This window comes from Phyllobates terribilis, unplaced genomic scaffold, assembly GCF_046119375.1.
Source record: "Phyllobates terribilis strain yellow unplaced genomic scaffold, ASM4611937v1 Scaffold_5__5_contigs__length_657084704, whole genome shotgun sequence".
NCBI lineage: Eukaryota > Metazoa > Chordata > Amphibia > Anura > Dendrobatidae > Phyllobates > Phyllobates terribilis.
Genome location: NW_027362765.1, coordinates 349146248 through 349167166, shown reverse-complemented (window position 1 = coordinate 349167166; position 20919 = coordinate 349146248).

The following is a 20919-nucleotide window of genomic DNA, read 5'->3' as shown; positions in this document are numbered from 1 at the left end:
GAAAACCACATAAATAGTTCCGCCACTGGTTTGACCGCCCTGAGCCACGGAACCGGATCGCCACCACGAAGACTACAACCACCAGCATCCACCAAAAAGGGTCCGGCTCCGGGTGTCCCAAGGCCCAGGGGGCGCGTCAGAACATTTTCATCACCTTTCACAATCACCAATGGGACAAGGCAGGGATGTCCTCTGTCCCCTCTCTTATACATCCTAGTGACGGAGCACCTGCTCTCATCAATTCGCCATAACCCCAATATTAGGTGGATTGAGGTGGGAGGCACCGAGTACAAGTGCTCTCTATTTGCTGATGATGTCCTAGTATATATCACTCAATCACATATATCCATCCCTGCTGTTATGGCTGAAATAGATCACTTTGTTACATGGTCAAATTTTAAAATCAATGCAGCGAAGTCTGAGGCCCTCGATGTCTCCCTCCCCAAATCCATATAGGATTCCATCCAGTCCAACTTTCCCTTTGCCTGGCCCTCACAGGGTATCAAATACTTAGGAATTCCTATTCATAGAGACCTCTCCCATCTATGTTATCTTAATTTTGGGCCCTTTATTGAACAACTCCATACAGACCACGGTTGGCAAGTTAGAACTGTAAGATTCACTACGTGAACCACTGGTGTTTTGTGGAAAAGCACATGTACACTGCGTTCCAAATTATTATGCAAAAAGTGTTTAGGAGTGATAAGGGAAGAATTTGTTTGTTTGTCAGTTAAACTCATTGATGGTGATGTGTGTCAGGGCTCTTTATATCACTGTAAGCAATTGCAGACACCTGTGCTAATTAGTTTGGCAGGTGTGTCCAATGAAAGGCAAGACTACTTAAGAAGGCTGTCTCACATTATTAAGCAGCCTACATTTTCTGCCAAAATGGGAAAGAAAAAGGATGTGTCGGCTGCTGAGAAGCAACAAATTGTGGAGTATTTAGGTCAAGGCATGACTACAATCAACATTGTGCGATGATCAGGATGAAGTGTCTTGGCAATCAAGAAGTATGTAGCTGATTCACAGTACACACGTGTGCGTGCTGATAAGGGCAAATTGAGGACTCTTTCCTACAGGCAATTACGTCAGGTTGAAAGAGCAGCGGCAAAAAAGCCTTGTCATAGCAGCAGACAAGTTTTTGAAGCTGCTTGTGCCTCCAACGTCCCCCGAACAACAAGATGCAGGGTCCTTCAGAGGTTTGCAGCTGTGCATACGCCATCCTGTCGACCTCCTCTATCCACTTCACACAAGCAGAAACGGCTCCAGTGGGCCAAACATTACATGAAGACTGATTTCAAAACTGTTTTGTTCACGGATGAGTGCCGTGCAGCGCTCGATGGTCCAGATGGATGGAGTGGAGGATGGCTGGTTGATGGACACCCCACGCAAACACGGCTACAGCGCCAACAAGGAGGAGGTGGAGTAATGTTTTGGGCTGGAATCATGGGGAGAGAGATTGTCGGCCCCTTTAGGATCCCTGAAGGCGCTAAAGATGAACTCCATAATGTATGTGGATTTTCTCAAACAGCACTTCCTGCCATGGTTCAAGAAGAAGAACCGTGTATTTCACAGCAAGATCATTTTTCTGCATGATAATGCACCATCTCATGCTGCACATAAAACATCTGCATCTCTGGTTGATATGGGCATAAAAGGGGACAAACTTATGGTGTGACCCCCATGCTCCCCTGACCTCTACCCCATTCAGAACCTTTGGAGCATCATTAAAAGGAGTGTCTATGATGGCGGGAGGCAGTTCACATCTAAGCAACAGCTCTGGGAGGGTATTCTGTCCTCATGCAAAACAATTGAAGCAGAAACCATCCAAAACCTGACAAATTCAATGGACGAGAGAGTTCAGAAGCTCCTTTCGAACAAGGGGTCCTATGTGAAAATGTAACATCACCTAGAATAAAGTTTTGAGTTGAAAACTGTTTGATTTCAGTTTCTAACAACCTGCTAATGCTTATAATTTCAAAAATGACCATTTTTTTGGTCTTTATTAAAATGAAAAGGTTGATCGAAAAGTTTGGGGGATCTAAGAGTGTGGCAACCCAGTAGTTATGATTACTTCGAATTCTGACAATATGAGGGTCATGCTGCAGGTAGTGCAGCAAGAAGGCACTTATGTGCCTTGCGCATCTCGGAGCCCCAAAATTATTTTCCGGGCTAGATGCAGCTAAAAATTATTTTTAATTTTAAATCTGGTGAAGCTTATTATAGATGGCCTAATAGGATCAGTGCTGCACACTGCTACAAAGCCCAAATTATTTTCCAGTCAAGATACAGATAAACATGATTAGTAATTTGAAAGCTTAAAACGGTTGGTAGGGTGATTTTAACCAATCATCAAGCTTTTACTCTCCCCAGGATGACACAGGGGTAGAAAAGTCCTTGCGGATCCATGATTTGTTCATCTATGAACGTGAGTCTGTCTACATTATCAGTGGAGAGCCGCGTGCGCTTATCTGTCAGCACACCACCAGCAGCGCTGAACACACGTTCAGACAGAACGCTGGCTGCGGGGCATGACAAGATCTCCAAGGCGTAAGTGGCTAGCTCCGGCCATTTATCCAGATTGGAAGCCCAAAAAGAGCAAGGGTCCAGTGACACAGTCGTGGCTTCAATGTTTACTTGGAGATACTCCTGTACCATCGTCTCTAGGCGTTGACTATGTGTCAGACTTCTTGTCTCCTGTGGCCTTGCAAAGGATGGGCTAAAAAAGTGGTGAAATGATTCCGCAAAATTGATGTTACCAGCAGATACTGTGGTTCTGTTACGGTTTGAGTGCTGAACACTTGACGGTCCCGCGGTTGGCAAGTTGGAACTGTGAGATTCACTACGTGCACCACTGGTATTTTGTGGAAAAGCACATGTAAGATTCTGCAACAGTCTCTGCTGATACTCCTGCATGCGTGCATCCCTTTCTATGGCAGGAATAATTTCTGCAAATTTACTTTTGTACCGGGGATCTAACAGTGTGGCAACCCAGTAGTCAGGATTATTTCTAATTCTCACAATTCGAGGGTCATGTTGCAGGTAGTGCAGCAAGAAGGCACTCATGTGTGTTGCGCATCCAGGAGCACCAAGTCCCTGTTGTGTTGGTGGCGAGGTAACAATCATGCTTCCTTCCTCTGTCCTCTCCCCCCAACCTCACACAACAGAAATGTGATCAAGGTCTCCCTCATCTGATGAGTCTTCCATCAGTTCGTCCTCCACTTCTTCCTGGGCTCCTGCACCTTCCTCACTAGTTTGGCTGCTACCATGCGCCCTGGTAAAATCATCTCCCCCACCCTCACATGCCTGCCGCCCTGGTGCTGCCGACCGTCTGGACCTTGCAGATGTTAGCCCTTCCGCATACAACTCCTCCTCCTCTACTTCCTCCACCTCCTCTTGTGCCACCACCTGACTCCGAATTCTGTTTAACATGTGCTCCAGCATGTAAATCACCGGAATAGTCATGCTGATAATGGCATCGTCAGCACTAAACATCTTCGTCGCCATTTCAAAACTGTGCAGAAGGGTGCATAGGTCCCTGATCTGAGACCACTCCTCCAGCGTGATTTGCCCCACCTCTGGATCTCGTTGGCCCAGGCTATACGTCAGAACGTATTGCACCAGGGCTTGTCGGTGCTGCCACAGTCGCTGCAACATGTGCAGAGTTGAATTCCACCGGGTAGGCACATCGCATTTTAGCCGGTGAAGTGGCAGGCCCAACGACTTCTGTAGAGATGTAAGTCGCTGAGCTGCGGGATGCGAACGGCGGAAGTGAGCACACAGCGACCGTGCCCTCTGCAGAAGGCCATCTAGTCTGGGATAGTGGGCTAAAAATTGCTGGACAACCAGGTTCAACACTAGAGATGAGCGTTGTTCTACTCGAACTGTTCGCCAATCTCAAATTCAAGCTGTTTTGGGCGGTGTTCGAGCCGGTCGGCGAACACGAACAATTTGAGAAAAATTCGGCTGTTCGAGGTTATGTTCGATAACTGTTCGTGCACCAAAATCATAACTGGATTTTTTCTCAGTAATGATGAAAATTAATGTTAATCCGCAGTTTGAGTGTACAGCGGGGCGGGGGGAGGGGCAGGGGATGGATCTCTGCAGGAACAATGAAGATCTCCATTTTTTTTTCTCTTTCCCGCATTTGCAGTGGGGAGGTGCAATCTGTCAGCCTATCAGCAGCGCACACACGGAGCGAAGTGCTTTTTTTCACACAAGCAAGGGCATGTGTGATTGGCAGTGTATGTCACATGTCCTTGCCCTATAAGACCAAGCCATTTTCCCCGTCGCCACCATTTTCTCACTGCTGCAGCTGCGTGTTAGACGGCACCGCTGTTGCTGTGTGCGCTATACCTTGTTAATTTCAAGCCAATTTTCGCACAAATCTACAGATAGCTTGGGAGTAGGGAATAGTTGTGATTGCAGTCCTTTTAAGGACTAGGTTACAGCATTTCCTACGACTTTTATCAGGCAGGTCTGTGCCAGTGCTGAGCAAGTTTTTTTCACAGCATTTGGCTGAATCTAGCAAAGCTAATCCTTTTTGGCCTATTGCAGAGTGTGTTAGTCAGTGGAGTAGCCTATCTGTGTTGCAAGATATACCACCTGTGTATAGAATACCAATTTTTTTACTGCACCTAGTGAAGTAAAATCTTTTGGGCATAGCATCATTCTATTAGTCCATCTATACTGACCTCCATCAGGTTGCAAATTCAAAATAATTTTTTTCTTCATCTAGCTCTGAAAAAATATTTGGGCTTCTAGCAGTGTGTGGGACTTGGTCTATTAGTCCATCTATACTGACCTCCATCAGGTTGCAAATTAAAAATAATTTTTTTCTGCATCTAGCTCTGAAAAAATATTTGGCCTTCTAGCAGTGTGTGGGACTTGGTCTATTAGTCCATCTATACTGACCTCCATCAGGTTGCAAATTAAAAATAATTTTTTTCTGCATCTAACCCAGCCAATAGTTTTGGCCTAATACCACAGTTTGGCCACTCAGCTCTGCTCGGTTACCATCCATTGTTTTTTTGTGCAAACAACTCCAGAGTTGTGAATTAGTTAACCACCAAAATGAGTGGAAAAAGGCCTGCTGCTGGTGGAAAGGGGAATAGGCGTGTTGGGAAGGGGAAAAAAGGTTGTGTCCGTGGGGTAGGTGCAGAAGAAAGACCATCTTCCAGCCAAACTAAAATGTCTACTTCTTTTAGCGGACAATGTGATAAGATCCCTTTCTTACGGCCACGCCCATCGCTACAAATTCCAGATGAGGCACAAAAACAGCAGGTGCTTCAACGGATATCAAGTGCTCCTTTAAGTGGGCTCTCCTCCACATCAACTTCAACATCACAAATACTCCAGTCCTCAAAGGTGTCACCCAAATCGCACTTGCTTCCTCACAGCTCCCAAATCTCCAGCTGCCCGTCTGAGTATGAGGTAGAACAGATGGTTGAGTCTGCAGAGCTGTTTACTCATACTATAGCCTGGGAATCAGAGGTCGACTCCAGCGCTTCTGTGAATCCAGACGAGGAAATGATCTGCACTGATGCCCAGAATCTTTATGAGTCGGATCCAGGACCAGACGCAGAAGGTTCTGACCATAATGTAGACCCTCATTCCCAAACTGTAACTCCTGTTGGTGGAGACAATGAGGAAGACGATGATAAGACTCAAATACCTGATTGGAGCGACAACTTTAGTTTTTTGTCAGGGCAGGAACAGGTTGGCTCTGAGGACGACGGGTGTGATAACGCACAGGGTGATGATGATGAGGTCGGAGATCCCACTTACTGTCAACCCACAGTCAGCCAAGAGATGAGGTCAGCAGAGGAGGTGGAGGAAGATGCTAGTGACGACGAGGTCAGGTTGCGCCTTCCTGGACAGAGACGTAGTACTGGAAGCACGTCAACAACTGCATCCTCAAACACAACTCTGCCTCTCACCACAAGTCGTGGTGGCTCTTCAGGTCGCATGGGTGCTAAGCCTTGCATAGCCTGGGCATTTTTTCAGATCGATAAAGATGACCCAACTCGTGTTATCTGTAACATTTGTCAGCAAAAGCTAAGTAGAGGCCAAAAAATACATAGTTTGAGTACTTCATGCATGAACCGGCACATGGACATGAAGCATAAGTTGCAGTGGGAAGCTCAGTGTGCTACAATGCGGCCTAGCCGGCCGGGCCGACCACCGTCTGCCATATCTTGTGCATCCGCGGCCTCTTCATCCTCTGTGACTGGGGGGACAGCAGTCACACCTGTTTTGGGGCGCAGACCTGCCACCTCTTTACCCGCAACAGCCAGCGTGATTGGCAGGTCATCATTTTCTTTGGAGGTGGTAACACCAGCTGGTGTTGAGCGCTGTCCGACATCGATAGCACCACCTTTGGATCAAGGCAACCTAACATGTCCGCCTGCATCTTCCTCACAGACCGGCAGTTTGCCGGGGACACCCTTATCAACCCCGTCTAAGCACAATAGCCAGCCCTCGGTCCCTCAGATGTGGACAAGTAAAAGACCATTTCCTCCTAGCCATGAGAAAGCTAAGAGGTTGAATTTCACCATCTGCAAGCTCTTGGCTACAGAAATGCTGCCTTTCCGCCTGGTGGACACAGAGGATTTTCGAGACCTTATGTCCGTCGCAGTGCCCCAGTACCAGATGCCCAGTCGGCACTACTTCTCAAAGAAAGGTGTGCCTGCACTCCACCAGCATGTCGCACACAACATCACCGCTTCTTTGAGAAACTCTGTGTGTGACAGGGTGCATTTCACCACAGACACTTGGACGAGTAGGCATGGACAGGGGCGTTACATGTCGCTGACTGGGCACTGGGTAACTATGGTGACAGCAGGACAAGGGGCTGCTGTCCAAGTCTTGCCGTCCCCACGAGTTGTGCGTCAATCCTCTTTATGTCATTTTTCCTCCACTGCTTCTGCCTCCTCAACCTCCTCTCGGTCCTCCACCTGCACCCAAAGCCTGTCTGGTCATGCCACAAGCTTTCTAACTGCGCAGAAGGGATCCTGCACACCTCCTTACTATGCTGGCAGTAGGGCTCAACGTCATCAGGCGGTTTTTACTTTGAAATGTCTGGGAAATGTGAGTCACACAGCTGAGGAGTTGTGGTCAGCTCTGGAGAACCAATTTCATGAATGGTTGTCTCCACTGGACCTGAAACCAGGGAAGGCCGTGTGCGACAATGCTGCAAACCTGGGTGCGGCCCTTCGCCGGGGCAATGTCACACACGTGCCTTGTATGGCTCACGTGTTGAACCTGGTTGTCCAGCAATTTTTAGCCCACTATCCCAGACTAGATGGCCTTCTGCAGAGGTCACGGTCACTGTGTGCTCACTTCCGCCGTTCGCATCCCGCAGCTCAGCGACTTACATCTCTACAGAAGTCGTTGGGCCTGCCACTTCACCGGCTAAAATGCGATGTGCCTACCCGGTGGAATTCAACTCTGCACATGTTGCAGCGACTGTGGCAGCACCGACAAGCCCTGGTGCAATACGTTCTGACGTATAGCCTGGGCCAACGAGATCCAGAGGTGGGGCAAATCACGCTGGAGGAGTGGTCTCAGATCAGGGACCTATGCACCCTTCTGCACAGTTTTGAAATGGCGACGAAGATGTTTAGTGCTGACGATGCCATTATCAGCATGACTATTCCGGTGATTTACATGCTGGAGCACATGTTAAACAGAATTCGGAGTCAGGTGGTGGCACAAGAGGAGGTGGAGGAAGTAGAGGAGGAGGAGTTGTATGCGGAAGGGCTAACATCTGCAAGGTCCAGACGGTCGGCAGCACCAGGGCGGCAGGCATGTGAGGGTGGGGGAGATGATTTTACCAGGGCGCATGGTAGCAGCCAAACTAGTGAGGAAGGTGCAGGAGCCCAGGAAGAAGTGGAGGACGAACTGATGGAAGACTCATCAGATGAGGGAGACCTTGATCACATTTCTGTTGTGCGAGGTTGGGGGGAGAGGACAGAGGAAGGAAGCATGATTGTTACCTCGCCACCAACACAACAGGGACTTGGTGCTCCTGGATGCGCAACACACATGAGTGCCTTCTTGCTGCACTACCTGCAACATGACCCTCGAATTGTGAGAATTAGAAATAATCCTGACTACTGGGTTGCCACACTGTTAGATCCCCGGTACAAAAGTAAATTTGCAGAAATTATTCCTGCCATAGAAAGGGATGCACGCATGCAGGAGTATCAGCAGAGACTGTTGCAGAATCTTACATGTGCTTTTCCACAAAACACCAGTGGTTCACGTAGTGAATCTTACAGTTCTAACTTGCCAACCGTGGTCTGTATGGAATTGTTCAATAAAGGGCCCAAAATTAAGATAACATAGATGGGAGAGGTCTCTATGAATAGGAATTCCTAAGTATTTGATACCCTGTGAGGGCCAGGCAAAGGGAAAGTTGGACTGGATGGAATCCTATATGGATTTAGGGAGGGAGACATCGAGGGCCTCAGACTTCGCTGCATTGATTTTAAAATTTTACCATGTAACAAAGTGATCTATTTCAGCCATAACAGCAGGGATGGATATATGTGACTGAGTGATATATACTAGGACATCATCAGCAAATAGAGAGCACTTGTACTCGGTGCCTCCCACCTCAATCCACCTAATATTGGGGTTATGGCGAATTGATGAGAGCAGGTGCTCCGTCACTAGGATGTATAAGAGAGGGGACAGAGGACATCCCTGCCTTGTCCCATTGGTGATTGTGAAAGGTGATGAAAATGTTCTGACGCACCCCCTGGGCCTTGGGACACCCGGAGCCGGACCCTTTTTGGTGGATGCTGGTGGTTGTAGTCTTCGTGGCGGCGATCCGGTTCCGTGGCTCAGGGCGGTCAAACCAGTGGCGGAACTATTTATGTGGTTTTTATGTTTAAATGTCCGACTATGCCACCCGTGGATTGCGGTCAGAGTGAACCGCCGCTGCAGGGCAGACCGCTGAGGCTGGTGTTGTGGGTGCAGCAGAGCGTAGCATAACTCCCCACGGGAGGAGTATAGCCTCAGGGCAGTGTATGCGGAGGATGGGGGTGATGGTGCAGGGCAGCAGCAGTAACGACACGGAGTCAGTGATGCAGTCCAGGGCCTTTACTCACAGTTCTTATTATCCAGACCACGTCTGCAGGTAACGGCTGCCCACGTCGTACTGTGCTCACCAGGTGAGGGGCTCAGACAACTCCCAGATAACTTTGGAGCGCTTCACAGGACCCCCTTTGTGTGTCCTTTGTCTGGCCTTTCTTACCAACACTTCTGTCCGGCTGCCTCGGGCCTCCTCTTGGTAAACTTGGCGCCAGTTTCCCTGACCCTATGTGGTGCCTTCCTAGCGGGTGGAGCAAGGGGCTGCGCCACATAAAATGTCAGAGCCTCCGGTTTCTAGCTGAGGGTCGTTTCCTGCCTCCACTAGTTCGGGGACCGGTCTCCCCCTTTGGCCTGACCCCTCCACGCAGGTGGATTCGGGCGTGCGGTGGCGACTCGCCCGTCCGCACCCCTGGGATCCCTTCATTCCTCGTTCCTGGAGCCTTCTCCGCTCCTCTTCCTTCCTTCTCCCTCTTGCAGGCCTGGGCCTCTGTTACTAGGCCCGCCTCCGGAGCAGAGCTCATGCAGAGCCCCTGCTCCCTGCCGCTTCTGCTCAGACTTCTCTGCACTGAACTAAGATGGTGCCCACCTTTTATACTCCCTTCTCAATGCACCCAGGAATTGCTTCCTCCCTGCTCCTGCACTGCAGGGTTCCCCTTCCTCAGTGTTCCCTCCCCCCACTCCAGCCAGGGACAGGGACTGTCGTGCCCATCTCAGGGGCATATTGGTCGCCCTGCCCCACGGCAATGTGGTGTAATGCATGCAGGTGTCGGGTCCTGATCCACACTCCATCCTTACCTGAGAGTGAGATATCACACCTCTGGGTGAGGTGCAATACGTCTGTAGCAACCGAGCCCTCGGTGCTACAGTTCCATTTATCTTCAGCCTAGGTGACGTATTGTGATACAGGGCCGTGATTTTGGCTATAAAAGGGTCCCCTAGACCCCTACCCCAAGCTTTTTAAGAGAATCATATATGGCGTGCCAGGAGACTCTATGGAATGCTTTCTCAGCATCCAACGAGAGTATCTACTTACAAATTTTTAACTGCATCTAGCCCAGGAAATACTTTGTGCCTAGTAGCAGTGTCTGCTAGTCAGCGGATTATCCCGGCTGTTAAGCAAGCTACACCACCTGTAGTTTGGACACTTAATTTTTTCAAAGGAAATGCTTCGGGACCACGGGATACTTAGTGAAGAGCATCAGGAGGCACCCCAAGGCATAGGGGCTGGGACTGGCACTAGGATGCCTTGCGGTGGACAGCCGAGCTCGATCCTTATAAAAGCTTTTTAACTGCAGCAGCTTTAGTGGACGCTACTGGAGCTGGAATTACGCGGCTGCTGGCATGAGACTTGCCCTCCAATAGATCCTTGTAAATGGATTTAAAGTGTATTCATTCAAATTAGAGAGACAATTTAAATTAAAAAGCTTAGAGCTGCCTCCACCACAGGGGGGCTCTCTCGACCCACCAGCGGACAGGCACCAGTATTGGGAGAGGGGGGCTGGCCGTCAGGGTTCACCGCGGCTCTGGCACAAACCCGGCAACACGGAGGTGGCACGGGCAGGAGCGGACTGGCCGTCTCGGCTTCTCACTTTTTGGATTTTAGAAGGGCATGACATGCCTATATCTGTGTCTCCCCCTCCTTTTACTCCTCCACCTCTTTTCTTTTCGCATGACTATATGTACTTGTCACTTTTCCATGTGTTAGTTGTGTCTTCTGAGCAGTTTGTCAGCTTTTGGACACCTTTGAAGGTGTTTTCTATGTGTTTCTATGTGTTTTTGTTTGCCTGCCATTGGTTTTAACGGTGTTCGAAGGTGTTCGACGAACAGTTCGGCGAACACACGGGTGTTCGACGAACCGAACCGAACTCGAACACTACGGGGGTGGCTCAACACTATTCAACACGTGAGCCATACAAGGCACGTGTGTGACATTGCCCCGGCGAAGGGCCGCACCCAGGTTTGCAGCATTGTCGCACACGGCCTTCCCTGGTTTCAGGTCCAGTGGAGACAACCATTCATGAAATTGGTTCTCCAGAGCTGACCACAACTCCTCAGCTGTGTGACTCACATTTCCCAGACATTTCAATGTAAAAACCGCCTGATGACGTTGAGCCCTACTGCCAGCATAGTAAGGAGGTGTGCAGGATCCCTTCTGCGCAGTTAGAAAGCTTGTGGCATGACCAGACAGGCTTTGAGTGCAGGTGGAGGACCGAGAGGAGGTTGAGGAGGCAGAAGCAGTGGAGGAAAAATGACATAAAGAGGATTGACGCACAACTCGTGGGGACGGCAAGACTTGGACAGCAGCCCCTTGTCCTGCTGTCACCATAGTTACCCAGTGCCCAGTCAGCAACATGTAACGCCCCTGTCCATGCCTACTCGTCCAAGTGTCTGTGGTGAAATGCACCCTGTCACACACAGAGTTTCTCAAAGAAGCGGTGATGTTGTGTGCGACATGCTGGTGGAGCGCAGGCACACCTTTCTTTGAGAAGTAGTGCCGACTGGGCATCTGATACTGGGGCACTGCGACGGACATAAGGTCTCGAAAATCCTCTGTGTCCACCAGGCGGAAAGGCAGCATTTCTGTAGCCAAGAGCTTGCAGATGGTGAAATTCAACCTCTTAGCTTTCTCATGGCTAGGAGGAAATGGTCTTTTACTTGTCCACATCTGAGGGACCGAGGGCTGGCTATTGTGCTTAGACGGGGTTGATAAGGGTGTCCCCGGCAAACTGCCGGTCTGTGAGGAAGATGCAGGCGGACATGTTAGGTTGCCTTGATCCAAAGGTGGTGCTATCGATGTCGGACAGCGCTCAACACCAGCTGGTGTTACCACCTCCAAAGAAAATGATGACCTGCCAATCACGCTGGCTGTTGCGGGTAAAGAGGTGGCAGGTCTGCGCCCCAAAACAGGTGTGACTGCTGTCCCCCCAGTCACAGAGGATGAAGAGGCCGCGGATGCACAAGATATGGCAGACGGTGGTTGGCCCGGCCGGCTAGGCCGCATTGTAGCACACCGAGCTTCCCACTGCAACTTATGCTTCATGTCCATGTGCCGGTTCATGCATGAAGTACTCAAACTATGTATTTTTTGGCCTCTACTTAGCTTTTGCTGACAAATGTTACAGATAACACGAGTTGGGTCATCTTTATCGATCTGAAAAAATGCCCAGGCTATGCAAGGCTTAGCACCCATGCGACCTGAAGAGCCACCACGACTTGTGGTGAGAGGCAGAGTTGTGTTTGAGGATGCAGTTGTTGACGTGCTTCCAGTACTACGTCTCTGTCCAGGAAGGCGCAACCTGACCTCGTCGTCACTAGCATCTTCCTCCACCTCCTCTGCTGACCTCATCTCTTGGCTGACTGTGGGTTGACAGTAAGTGGGATCTCCGACCTCATCATCATCACCCTGTGCGTTATCACACCCGTCGTCCTCAGAGCCAACCTGTTCCTGCCCTGACAAAAAACTAAAGTTGTCGCTCCAATCAGGTATTTGAGTCTTATCATCGTCTTCCTCATTGTCTCCACCAACAGGAGTTACAGTTTGGGAATGAGGGTCTACATTATGGTCAGAACCTTCTGCGTCTGGTCCTGGATCCGACTCATAAAGATTCTGGGCATCAGTGCAGATCATTTCCTCGTCTGGATTCACAGAAGCGCTGGAGTCGACCTCTGATTCCCAGGCTATAGTATGAGTAAACAGCTCTGCAGACTCAACCATCTGTTCTACCTCATACTCAGACGGGCAGCTGGAGATTTGGGAGCTGTGAGGAAGCAAGTGCGATTTGGGTGACACCTTTGAGGACTGGAGTATTTGTGATGTTGAAGTTGATGTGGAGGAGAGCCCACTTAAAGGAGCACTTGATATCCGTTGAAGCACCTGCTGTTTTTGTGCCTCATCTGGAATTTGTAGCGATTGGCGTGGCCGTAAGAAAGGGATCTTATCACATTGTCCGCTAAAAGAAGTAGACATTTTAGTTTGGCTGGAAGATGGTCTTTCTTCTGCACCTACCCCACGGACACAACCTTTTTTCCCCTTCCCAACACGCCTATTCCCCTTTCCACCAGCAGCAGGCCTTTTTCCACTCATTTTGGTGGTTAACTAATTCACAACTCTGGAGTTGTTTGGATGGTAACCGAGCAGAGCTGAGTGGCCAAACTGTGGTATTAGGCCAAAACTATTGGCTGGGTTAGATGCAGAAAAAAATTATATTCAATTTGCAACCTGATGGAGGTCAGTATAGATGGACTAATAGAGAAAGTCCCACACACAGCTAGAAGGCCAAATATTTTTTCAGAGCTAGATGCAGAAAAAAATTATATTCAGTTTGCAACCTGATGGAGGTCAGTATAGATGGACTAATAGAATGATGCTATGCCCAAAAGATTTTACTTCACTAGGTGCAGTTAAAAAAATTGGTATTCTATACACAGGTGGTATATCTAGCAACACAGATAGGCTACTCCACTGACTAACACACTCTGCAATAGGCCAAAAAGGATTAGCTTTGCTAGATTCAGCCAAATGCTGTGAAAAAAACTTGCACATCACTGGCACAGACCTGCCTGGCAAAAACTGATAGGAACTGATGTAACCTAGTCCTGAAAAGGACTCCAATTACAATTAGTCTTTACTCCCACAACCGATCTATTTAAGAGCACAGACCTGCCTGATAAAAGTCGTAGGAAATGCTGTAACCTAGTCCTGAAAAGGACTGCAATCACAACTATTCCCTACTCCCAAGCTATCTGTAGATTTGTGCGAAAATTGGCTTGAAATTAACAAGGTATAGCGCACACAGCAACAGCGGTGCCGTCTAACACGCAGCTGCAGCAGTGAGAAAATGGTGGCGACGGGGAAAATGGCTTGGTCTTATAGGGCAAGGACATGTGACATACACTGCCAATCACACATGCCCTTGCTTGTGTGAAAAAAAGCACTTCGCTCCGTGTGTGCGCTGCTGATAGGCTGACAGATTGCACCTCCCCACTGCAAATGCGGGAAAGAGAAAAAAAAATTGAGATCTTCATTGTTCCTGCAGAGATCCATCCCCTGCCCCTCCCCCCGCCCCGCTGTACACTCAAACTGCGGATTAACATTAATTTTCATCATTACTGAGAAAAAATCCAGTTATGATTTTGGTGCACGAACAGTTATCGAACATAACCTCGAACAGCCGAATTTTTCTCAAATTGTTCGTGTTCGCCGAACGGCTCGAACACCGCCCAAAACAGCTCGAATTTGAGATTGGCGAACAGTTCGAGTAGAACAACGCTCATCTCTACTCACCATCCCCTGATGAAGGCAAGCTAAGCCGAAACGCGCGTAGGGCGGAGCAGGAGCGAGGCGCTGTGTCTCCATTACAGCTGCTGTAAGTATGGGATCTCTCTATGCTGTATAAATGGATGGGTTAATAACCTGGTTATTGTCCTCATTGGCCAGTACCTATATATGTGATAAAAGTGTTCATCTGTAGCCACGCATTATCCCAGGCACATTATCCCACTTTTTGGAGCCCATACTGAGCAGTTTCCCATTGTAGGGCTTACTCAATGTGATAGATAGGTGACCTACCTTCTCATCATCCGTTTTTGTTGGTGCCCTTATCACACATATATAACTGACATTTATGGGGCAGTATATTTAACCTGCCCCCACTGTGGGGCTTATTCAATGTCACTGTACACACACAGGGTAGTCACTATCTTATGATCTGTTTTGTGACTGCCCTCATTATATTTATATGATTGATTCTTATGGGACTATAGATGTAACTTTGTGTCTCTGAGTGATCCGTATTCTTCCTATTCAATTTTCTTTCAATAAAGTGTTTACATTTTCATAATCTGGGACGTGTTGTCGAAGTCTTTTGTGCTCTCTTGTTCTTACATTTATATCACTTCGATAGTCCCTACCATCTGGATTAATAAGTCACACCATGGGGTGGTAGTGATTCTAATCGTCATTCACCTCATTTCTCCATGTTGTAGATTATTTACAGTGTGTGTGTATATGGCTGTGTGTGTGTACAGTGTGTGTGTACAGTGTGTGTGTATATGGCTGCGTGTGTGTACAGTGTGTGTGTACAGTGTGTGTGTATATGGCTGCGTGTGTGTACAGTGTGTGTGTACAGTGTGTGTGTATATGGCTGTGTGTGTGTACAGTGTGTGTGTATATGGCTGTGTGTGTATATGCCTGTGTGTATATGCCTGTGTGTGTGTGCCTGTGTGTGTGTGTATATGCCTGTGTGTGTATATGCCTGTGTGTGTACAGTGTGTATATGCCTGTGTGTATATGCCTGTGTGTACAGTGTGTATATGCCTGTGTGTGTGTGCCTGTGTGTGTGTACAGTGTGTGTATATGCCTGTGTGTATATGCCTGTGTGTGTGTGCCTGTGTGTGTGTGTATATGCCTGTGTGTGTACAGTGTGTGTGTATATGCCTGTGTGTGTACAGTGTGTATATGGCTGTGTGTGTACAGTGTGTATATGGCTGTGTGTGTGTACAGTGTGTGTGTGTGTGTGTACAGTGTGTATATGCCTGTGTGTATATGCCTGTGTGTGTGTACAGTGTGTATATGTCTGTGTGTGTGTACAGTGTGTATATGCCTGTGTGTGTATATATGCCTGTGTGTGTACAGTGTGTATATACCTGTGTGTGTGTATATGCCTGTATGTGTGTACAGTGTGTATATGCCTGTGTGTGTGTACAGTGTGTATATGCCTGTGTGTGTACAGTGTGTGTGTACAGTGTGTATATGCCTGTGTGTGTACAGTGTGTGTGTGTGTGTACACACACCCCGAACCATATACCGGACACCGGGTCCGCGCCTACAGGGATCTTTATAACCAGTAGGAACAACCTCAATCCCTGGAGAACTACAAGTCCCAGGTTAACTAACAGCAACAGGGTTAGGTACCACTAAGGCTCCAGCGACCAGGAATAGTGGGAACCAGGAGAAAACCCTACCGCCATGTCAGTAGGTACAAGAAGGAAGCAGTAAGTAAGCCAGGACTAGCTCTAGGCAGGCCCGAAGCTTAGAGAGTAAAAGACCCAGATCAGGAGGCCCTATACCCGCTCACTGGGGAGAGTCCAGAAGTGCGCCCTTCACCCTGAGTGCCCTGGACCGTACCTGCATCACCACCAGTAAAGGTATTGAAGTTTGCCCTTGTGTGTGTGCCTGTACTTCCTCGGGGACCGTCCTGCCGTCTCTCTCCTGCTTCCACCATCTTTCTACACCTCTACACTGCCCTGAGGCCTGCTCCACCTGTGAGGAGCCGTCCCATCATAGCTGCCCCTAACATCGGCCTCAGTGGACTGTCGCAGCGCTGGTTACCTCTTACCAGAATCCACAGGTGGCGTCACGAAAAACTCTATAAACCCCTATAAATATAATTATCCCCATTTCACTGACCGCCCTGGGCCACGGACCGGGCCAGCCACCGTGATTTCCCCCAAGCATCTGAAGGCCCGGCTGCCGAGTACCCCACGGCCCTGGGGGTGCATCATGTTTTGGCGTCAGGACCCGGATTGCGTGCCCGTTGCCACCGGGTACTGTGCGCCTTTAATAAGAACTGTGTGTTTAACTGTGGCGAAGATCGCCGCCATTACTGTGTTGCCGCGCGGGAAGAAGGGCGTAACCGCGGGAAACTGAGAGGCGTACCTGCTGAAGCGCGCGAAGCCCAGGACACGCCCCACGCCGCGACGAGAAACCAGGAAGCGCAAGATCCTGGAAGGAGTCCAGTGAGCGCCCTGACGTCAGACGCGAGCGACGCAAGGTCCTGGAAGGAGTCCAGTGAGCGCCCTGACGTCAGACGCGAGCGACGCAAGGTCCTGGAAGGAGTCCAGTGAGCGCCCTGACGTCAGACGCGAGTGACGCAAGGTCCTGGAAGGAGTCCAGTGAGCGCCCTGACGTCAGACGCGAGTGACGCAAGGTCCTGGAAGGAGTCCAGTGAGCGCCCTGACGTCAGACGCGAGTGACGCAAGGTCCTGGAAGGAGTCCAGTGAGCGCCCTGACGTCAGACGCGAGCGACGCAAGGTCCTGGAAGGAGACCGTCGCCTGCGGAGCTGCGGCCTAAAGGAAGAAAAGAAAAGAAGGTAGGCCACGGTTCACTAGGGCATATACACACTGTACACACACAGGCATCTACACACTGTACACACACACAGGCATATACACACTGTACACACACAGGCATCTACACACTGTACACACAGGCATCTACACACTGTACACACACACAGGCATATACACACTGTACACACACACAGGCATCTACACACTGTACACACACACAGGCATATACACACTGTACACACACAGGCATCTACACACTGTATACACACACAGGCATATACACACTGTACACACACAGGCATCTACACACTGTACACACACACAGGCATCTACACACTGTACACACACAGGCATATACACACTGTACACACACACACTGTACACACACAGGCATCTACACACTGTACACACACACAGGCATCTACACACTGTACACACACACTGTACACACACACAGGCATATACACACTGTACACACACACTGTACACACACACAGGCATATACACACTGTACACACACAGGCATAGTGTGTATATGCCTGTGTGTGTATATGCCTGTGTGTATATGCCTGTGTGTGTACAGTGTGTATATGCCTGTGTGTGTGTATATGCCTGTGTGTGTACAGTGTGTATAAGCCTGTGTGTATATGCCTGTGTGTGTACAGTGTGTATATGCCTGTGTGTATATGCCTGTGTGTATATGCCTGTGTGTGTACAGTGTGTATATGCCTGTGTGTGTACAGTGTGTGTGTACAGTGTGTGTGTGTGTGTGTACAGTGTGTATATGCCTGTGTGTGTGTATATGCCTGTGTGTATATGCCTGTGTGTGTACAGTGTGTATATGCCTGTGGGTGTATATGCCTGTGTGTGTACAGTGTGTATATGCCTGTGTGTATATGCCTGTGTGTGTGTACAGTGTGTATATGCCTGTGTGTATATGCCTGTGTGTGTGTACAGTGTGTGTGTGTGTGTGTGTACAGTGTGTGTGTACAGTGTGTGTGTACAGTGTGTATATGCCTGTGTGTACAGTGTGTGTGTGTACAGTGTGTATATGCCTGTGTGTGTACAGTGTGTATATGCCTGTGTGTACAGTGTGTGTGTACAGTGTGTATATGCCTGTGTGTATATGCCTGTGTGTACAGTGTGTGTGTGTACAGTGTGTATATGCCTGTGTGTATATGCCTGTGTGTGTAGTGTGTATATGCCTGTGTGTATATGCCTGTGTGTACAGTGTGTATATGCCTGTGTGTGTACAGTGTGTATATGCCTGTGTGTATATGCCTGTGTATACAGTGTGTATATGCCTGTGTGTACAGTGTGTATATGCCTGTGTGTATATGCCTGTGTGTGTACAGTGTGTATATGCCTGTGTGTATATGCCTGTGTGTGTACAGTGTGTATATGCCTGTGTGTGTACAGTGTGTATATGCCTGTGTGTATATGCCTGTGTGTGTACAGTGTGTATATGCCTGTGTGTGTACAGTGTGTATATGCCTGTGTGTGTACAGTGTGTATATGCCTGTGTGTACAGTGTGTGTGTATATGCCTGTGTGTATATGCCTGTGTGTGTACAGTGTGTATATGCCTGTGTGTATATGACTGTGTGTACAGTGTGTATATGCCTGTGTGTATATGCCTGTGTGTACAGTGTGTATATGCCTGTGTGTACAGTGTGTATATGCCTGTGTGTATATGCCTGTGTGTGTACAGTGTGTATATGCCTGTGTGTATATGCCTGTGTGTATATGCCTGTGTGTACAGTGTGTATATGCCTCTGTGTGTACAGTGTGTATATGCCTGTGTGTGTACAGTGTGTATATGCCTGTGTGTATATGCCTGTGTGTGTACAGTGTGTATATGCCTGTGTGTATATGCCTGTGTGTGTACAGTGTGTATATGCCTGTGTGTATATGCCTGTGTGTACAGTGTGTATATGCCTGTGTGTATATGCCTGTGTGTATATGCCTGTGTGTACAGTGTGTATATGCCTGTGTGTATATGCCTGTGTGTGTACAGTGTGTGTGTACAGTGTGTATATGCCTGTGTGTACAGTGTGTGTGTGTACAGTGTGTATATGCCTGTGTGTATATGCCTGTGTGTACAGTGTGTGTGTACAGTGTGTATATGCCTGTGTGTATATGCCTGTGTGTACAGTGTATATATGCCTGTGTGTATATGCCTGTGTGTGTACAGTGTGTATATGCCTGTGTGTATATGCCTGTGTGTACAGTGTGTATATGCCTGTGTGTATATGCCTGTGTGTACAGTGTGTATATGCCTGTGTGTATATGCCTGTGTGTGTACAGTGTGTATATGCCTGTGTGTGTACAGTGTGTATATGCCTGTGTGTATATGCCTGTGTGTACAGTGTGTATATGCCTGTGTGTATATGTCTGTGTGTGTACAGTGTGTATATGCCTGTGTGTACAGTGTGTATATGCCTGTGTGTGTACAGTGTGTATATGCCTGTGTGTGTACAGTGTGTATATGCCTGTGTGTACAGTGTGTATATGCCTGTGTGTATATGCCTGTGTGTGTACTGTGTGTATATGCCTGTGTGTATATGCTTGTGTGTACAGTGTGTATATGCCTGTGTGTATATGCCTGTGTGTACAGTGTGTATATGCCTGTGTGTATATGCCTGTGTGTACAGTGTGTATATGCCTGTGTGTATATGCCTGTTTGTACAGTGTGTGTGTATATGCCTGTGTGTATATGCCTGTGTGTACAGTGTGTGTGTACAGTGTGTATATGCCTGTGTGTATATGCCTGTGTGTACAGTGTGTATATGCCTGTGTGTATATGCCTGTGTGTACAGTGTGTATATGCCTGTGTGTACATTGTGTATATGCCTGTGTGTGTACAGTGTGTATATGCCTGTGTGTACAGTGTGTATATGCCTGTGTGTATATGCCTGTGTGTACAGTGTGTATATGCCTGTGTGTATATGCCTGTGTGTGTACAGTGTGTATATGCCTGTGTGTATATGCCTGTGTGTGTACAGTGTGTATATGCCGGTGTGTATATGCCTGTGTGTACAGTGTGTATATGCCTGTGTGTATATGCCTGTGTGTGTACAGTGTGTATATGCCTGTGTGTATATGCCTGTGTGTACAGTGTGTATATGCCTGTGTGTATATGCCTGTGTGTGTACAGTGTGTATATGCCTGTGTGTATATGCCTGTGTGTATATGCCTGTGTGTATATGCCTGTGTGTACAGTGTGTATATGCCTCTGTGTGTACAGTGTGTATATGCCTGTGTGTGTACAGTGTGTATATGCCTGTGTGTATATGCCTGTGTGTGTACAGTGTGTATATGCCTGTGTGTATATGCCTGTGTGTGTACAGTGTGTATATGCCTGTGTGTATATGCCTGTGTGTACAGTGTGTATATGCCTGTGTGTATATGCCTGTGTGTATATGCCTGTGTGTACAGTGTGTATATGCCTGTGTGTATATGCCTGTGTGTGTACAGTGTGTGTGTACAGTGTGTATATGCCTGTGTGTACAGTGTGTATATGCCTGTGTGTATATGCCTGTGTGTGTACAGTGTGTGTGTACAGTGTGTATATGCCTGTGTGTACAGTGTGTATATGCCTGTGTGTACAGTGTGTATATGCCTGTGTGTATATGCCTGTGTGTACAGTGTGTGTGTACAGTGTGTATATGCCTGTGTGTATATGCCTGTGTGTACAGTGTGTGTGTACAGTGTATATATGCCTGTGTGTATATGCCTGTGTGTGTACAG